General features: G+C 34.8%; 1 long non-coding RNA gene and 1 pseudogene across 1 annotated transcript; one reads left to right on the forward strand and one right to left on the reverse strand.

Annotated features, from left to right (window-relative positions):
* Positions 1-117: 117 nt before the first annotated feature.
* Positions 118-3,209, forward strand: LOC148618395 (uncharacterized). The gene is made up of 2 exons (XR_015921286.1): positions 118-430; positions 3,025-3,209. It is a non-coding gene; the product is annotated as an uncharacterized LOC148618395 (long non-coding RNA).
* Positions 3,210-4,628: 1,419 nt separating this feature from the next.
* On the reverse strand, positions 4,629-5,381 carry LOC148618396 (uncharacterized; annotated as a pseudogene).
* Positions 5,382-6,039: the final 658 nt, after the last annotated feature.

Genomic DNA, 6,039 nt, shown 5'->3' on the forward strand with positions numbered 1-6,039 from the left:
AGACTGAACTTGACTTAGAGATCGTCGGCAACCAAATTACGTAACAAGGGTACATTTCAACATACAACTAAAATAACACTCCGCGGGTTATTCTCCTTGCAAAGTTTGCATTAAGATATCGGTCCGCCAACGATCATACTCCATGTCACATATGTGATGTTTACTTTACGTACGATATGGGCGTATAACGATATAAAGGCTATTTAATATGTGTAGAACTGCAAGATTTCAATGATTATATGATATTCACTATTTAAATTTTGACGCAGAGAGCTGGAGTATTTTGTCAAATTGACCCTGAACACTCGCAGGGAGGAAAGCTCAATCGAGATTTGCCATTTTTCTTCTCTCGATCTGACCCTTTAAAAAATGAAGATGTCGAGAGCTTGCAATGACGGATTTCGGAGCTGCAATGTACATTTTTTGTGTAGTAAGTATAGATTACAGTGGCTGGTCCAGGGGAGGGTACATGGGGTTGACACCCCTCCTTTTTATTGGAATATTTCATGTGTGATTAATTTGATCCCAGGAATTTAACTTCTGTACATAAAATGCAAGCACTGTGTACAGATATGTTAATTACTACATGTACATATACATAAATAAGATAAAATGGTAAACACAGTTGTACATACAAGTAGCAAACAATAAAGTATTAAAAATAGGAAATAAACAGAATTGTTTAATTATTATGATTTCAAAGCAGGGACATAAACAATGTCTCTGTTTCAACAGTAAGGATGAAAGGAGGTCATGTGGCATACTCATCACATTCAGTAGGTAATCTTGAACTAGTTATCAAAAAGGAGGGGTATCCAGTGAAATAAAGTAATGTCCTTGGGACGTGAGTGGACACATAAGCCATGACATTACACATACACTTGTACGTGTTCCTAAAATCCAAACTTCCACACCTACCATAGACCTTTATCGCATATCCTATATCATGCCCATAGACCTATATCCTATATCACATCCCTAGACCTGTATCACATACTGTATATCACACCACTAGACATATCATACTGTATATCACACCCTAGACCTATATTGCATACCGTATATCACACCCCTAGACCTATATTGCATTCCATATCACACCCCTAGATCTATATTGCATTCTATATCACACTGTCTCCTAGACCTTTATTGACTTCTGTATATCCCCTAGACCTATCTCGCATACCGTATATCACACCCCAAACCCATTTCAAGTACCCTATATATCACACCCACAGTCATATATTGCATCCCTTATATCACACCCCTAGACCTATATCACATACTGTATATTCAATCGATCTCGCAGCTCCCGTCGCGGGTGCAACATAACAGAAAACCGAGAGCTGCGAGATCCGCTTTTCATTAGATTGACTGTATATCACACCCATGGACCTATATCACATTCTCTAAATCACACCCATAGACCTATATGGCATACCCTATATCACACACCTAGACATACATTGCATATCATATATCATACCTTGCACAGAACACAATTGAAGTACATTTTGCATTGATAAAATATAAGAAAGAATGAACATGACATGAAAATCTGTTTGATATGCAGTATTAACCCTGGAGTCGGCCTATATCACCCCGCAAGAGTCTCCTGTTGATACTGCATGTGATACAGATTTTGGCATGTACTATTCAGTATGGAATTTAAAGACATAGTAATACAATGTACATATGTATTATATCCATGTAAGTCGTAACTGATTATCAATATGGTTCCTTTTAGTACATTGTCAAAATATACAGATACATTTATTTAGAATGCAGATCATAAAGTAAGAAACAGGATTTGCATGACACAAGAAAGACACAGTTATGAAATTCTGTGTCCATGAAAGTGCATTTAAAATGTGTTGGAATTATCAAGGCTACCAATTCTAAGTGTTGAAGGTATACATTATTTATTCATATACTTTGTATATACACAGTTATTTAAAATTTTCAAAACTAGTGATAGAAAAACTGTTTTTATTGCTAGTATAGAACAGTCTAATCATATTTCTTAACATAATTTGCAGTTTATATTTGTATGTCTGTGAACAAGAAATTTACACTGAAAACTACAAAAATACATGTGCATGTACTCTAACTATGGTTGCTGGTATATGCAGTACAGTTTTAATTAAAGATTTCATACATGAAGTTATGATATTTGTAATATAGTAATACATGTATATAATTTGTTTTCTACTTTACAACGTGACATTAATTGCTCATACATAAATCAACATTCAGGGATCCAGAGATTTTGAAATGGGGGTCCAAACATCAATATACATCAGCAGGTAGCTAAAATCATACACGGAAGAAGCCCTACAGCAATATCCTTAGCAATCTTTCTATTTTCTGTATTTAGAAGGTTTTAGTCTGGTAAATGAAATGACTTTAATTTTATTGTTTTAAATTCAACACTTCAAACCACTTTTTATGATCTATCTGGTTATGAGGGGATGTTGTTTTAACAATGACAGGTGAAAAGTAACCTGTTCTACTCTTACCTTACTTACATGTATACTACCTGTTATTGAATCAAAGATATGCTTGTGAAATACACTGTACATTTTTGTATAGTTTATGTTATGTTATTTCAGATAAATTTGAATCATTTTTTAGAAAGAAATGTTTACTTTTTCTTAATTCATACAGCTGATAGAGATGTTAAAGAATAAAACCTAAGAACACTGAAATATAGTAGATATATACTATATTAACATGTTTTAATGTAGGACAAAAACTATGAATAGTGACAAAAATATTGTTTGCAAATTTTCAATCGACCAGTATTGACCAGGTGGTTTATAAACCAGTAAAAACCTGGTACTGTTATAACCACCAAACCACCTGATTTGCACAAAATTATATGTACATATTACAATATTTCCCAACAATAGGAGGTTTCCCCATATCATATGGTTAAAATACATGTATATTTTCATGAATTTACATTGTAACATTTTGCATATATCAGACACTGTTATGATTTTTTCCTTGATTTCTTTTCAGTGATTATCACTTATAAATTTCATTAGATGAAGTGAGAAGAAAGCAAAACAGATCATTTCTGTGCTGGGACACTATTTAAGCATGAAACAAAGTTCATGATTCTCAAGTGCTGGTACATGTATGTGTAGCATGAAGCAGCTGTAAATGTTTATGTCAACATTTCTTAATAAAAAGCCATAAAAACATGAAGCCTGATTTCTTAGCACTTATATAATTGCAAAACATAAGAGTTACTTGTATTGTAATCTTATACACATTTGGGAAACAATCATGCAGAAAAAAGTGAAAGAAATGCACATACATTATTGAAGGCAGACAGGTATAAAACACTCAGCAATAGTGATTCATCCTGAAATAATGGTATTAATGGGGTATGGGTTCACTAATAACGTTTTTGTTTTGGAGAGAAAAAGATGGATTCAATTATACTCAAAGTGCATGTGTGATTAAGAAATCATATTCCCTGTATTCACATCTCTCTACCATTGACTTTCCAATTTAATTGGAATCTAAAATTGCTAAAATCTATGAGGTACAAAGTTGTTTTTTGTTTAGTGAACTTTAAACTGCATAGTAATTTTTACAACAAGCGTTTTCTTTCCTAGAGAAAGGTAATCATTTATTGTAAATACTTGCACAGTTTCGACGAGTTAAACCCATAGTCTAATCTAGACAACAATGACAAGGACAAATTTTAGTTTAAATTTATAACAAAAAATTTCTGCATCAAAGTGTGCACAAACAAAATTTTTTTACTCATTTCTCCCTTGAGATTAGGCCTTTGTTCAACTTCCGCCAGTCTGCATGATTCATTTCTACTACATGCATTTCCAAACCGAAATTTCAAGGTGTGGATCCATTCTTACTTCGAAAATTCATCGAATATTGATAGTCAGTAATTCTCAGTTTGGAATTCATATTTTGTAAGAAATGGTGATTCAAGTGTTAGGAAATTTTAGGACATCAACGTACATGTACAGCCAGGAATACCAAAAGCAATAATACAAAAGAATAAAAGAAGATCCAAAAATATGTATTGATAAACGGACTGTATAAATATACACTGCGTTAAAACAAATGGTTATTTTTGATTACTTTGAGGTCTTCCTTGACTCAGTGCCACAGCACTTTGATTTAACACAAAAATATAGATTGTGGTTCTTGTAAAAAGGAATTTTATAACCATCTTTGATAATACAACACATGTATTTAAAATAAAATGTGTTGTACCAATGTTTTCCAAAAAATTGAAATAAGAACTTAATCTGCCTTTTTACATTAATATCAGACTAATCAAGGGAACCAAGGTTATAGCGGTAATCAAAAGAATGTAATCCAGGGACAAAGACCAGACATGGAAAACAGACATTCACAACAAAGAACATAAAGTAACTAAAATCATACATACAAAGTAACAAAAGTAAATGAGCAACTCGGACTCCACTAAAAACTTGGAGCATGGACCAGGTGCACCGGTAGGGTAAGCGTCCTTTGCTTTTCTAGAAACACCCGCCGAGTTGCTCATAAAAAGTCAAGTCCGAGGTAGAAACACCTTTTTCGTAAACAAAATAAGTGTCAGTATTAATTTTTTCATGTACCTTTAAAGTGTCTTATTTTTTCTGCTCTACGAAGAAGCTGCCCTGGGTACTCTATTCTTTCTTGGTCTGCGGCATTCCCTCGCCAAATGCCCATAAAATTCACAATTGTAGCAGACATCAAAAGGTTTTGCTTGGCTCTGTTGACCTTGGGTTCCACCGGCAGAAGCCCCTGAACGAAAGGGCTGAAGTTGAAAACCATTGCCACCAGAATTTCCAACACTATGAGCCTGTTGAGACGACGAACCGGCGGCTTCTATGGGTCTTTTTCTTCCATTTTGTTTTTTTCTCCGCCTTTGCTGCCTTGATTTTCTTAACTGCACTGTTATCCGCGGCCCTGATGCGTTTCTCATCTTCCGAATCGGATGCAAGCTCATCAGACAAATATTCACTCACCGTCTGCCAACCGCCTTCTGCAATCCGTATATGTTTATTCCGTTTCGTTAGCAACTCTTTATACTCTGCTCCAAGTACGAAATAACAGAATCAATGTTGTCTAACATGTCTATGTAACTCTACTCTGTTACCTTTAAATTTAAAGCTGGTCTCTGACTTCTTCACCTCTTTTGCCAAAGTATGGGTCGAGTCGGATAAATTCTTCTCGAGACCGGCAATTTTATTGTTCATATATGTCTTCATAGGCGATAAAAGATCTGAATTTGAAACTTCCTCTCCAGCTATACCGTCTGCTGATCCTTTATCCGAAAATTCATCGTTATCTTCATTTAAATTCTTTTTACTGTCCGCTATGTATGTCCGTGGTCACCGCCCAATCTCGAGAGCTGAAAAAAACTTGATCATCTCCTTTATATGTTACCCGCAAAATTCAGACTGGTTCTTTCCCAATATAGACAATATAAACTACGTAACTGAAAATTACTACGCGTAAAGCACATAAATATTTTTACTTATCTGTCTTGTATGCAATGGAAAGTGCTAATTTTATCCCAAAAAGTGGTTTGCTTGGTCAAAATTCAGCAAATGCTGTACATAGCGTTTTCAGATCACACATTGGATCACGCGATAATGCATTTAATGAATGACAACTAATTTCCCCGAACACACCACGACCCACATTCACTGGTATGGCTATCCCCGGGGACGTGAGAGACCCCAAATGATAACCAAGGGCGTTGAGAAATCACTCAGTCCGTCATGTATTACAAATACCACAAATGTAAACTGTGCAAACTGGATATACATGTACTGTTATTTAATGACAATACAAGTTAAAAGCTCCCATGTGACCGTCTATGATTATTTAGACAGTGGATTCTGGGGTGAGATGATTCCTTCCAACAGACTTAATATCCATAGACGGTCACGTGGGAGCTTATAACTTTTGTTTGATTTTGCTTATCTATGTTGTGGGGAAATAAATTAATCTTGTATCGAACTATATTTCTTCGAAGTATTTTTT

Source organism: Perna viridis, chromosome 4, assembly GCF_037379345.1.
Source record: "Perna viridis isolate PV_CMFRI_1.1 ecotype Kerala chromosome 4, ASM3737934v1, whole genome shotgun sequence".
Taxonomy (NCBI): Eukaryota; Metazoa; Mollusca; class Bivalvia; order Mytilida; family Mytilidae; genus Perna; species Perna viridis.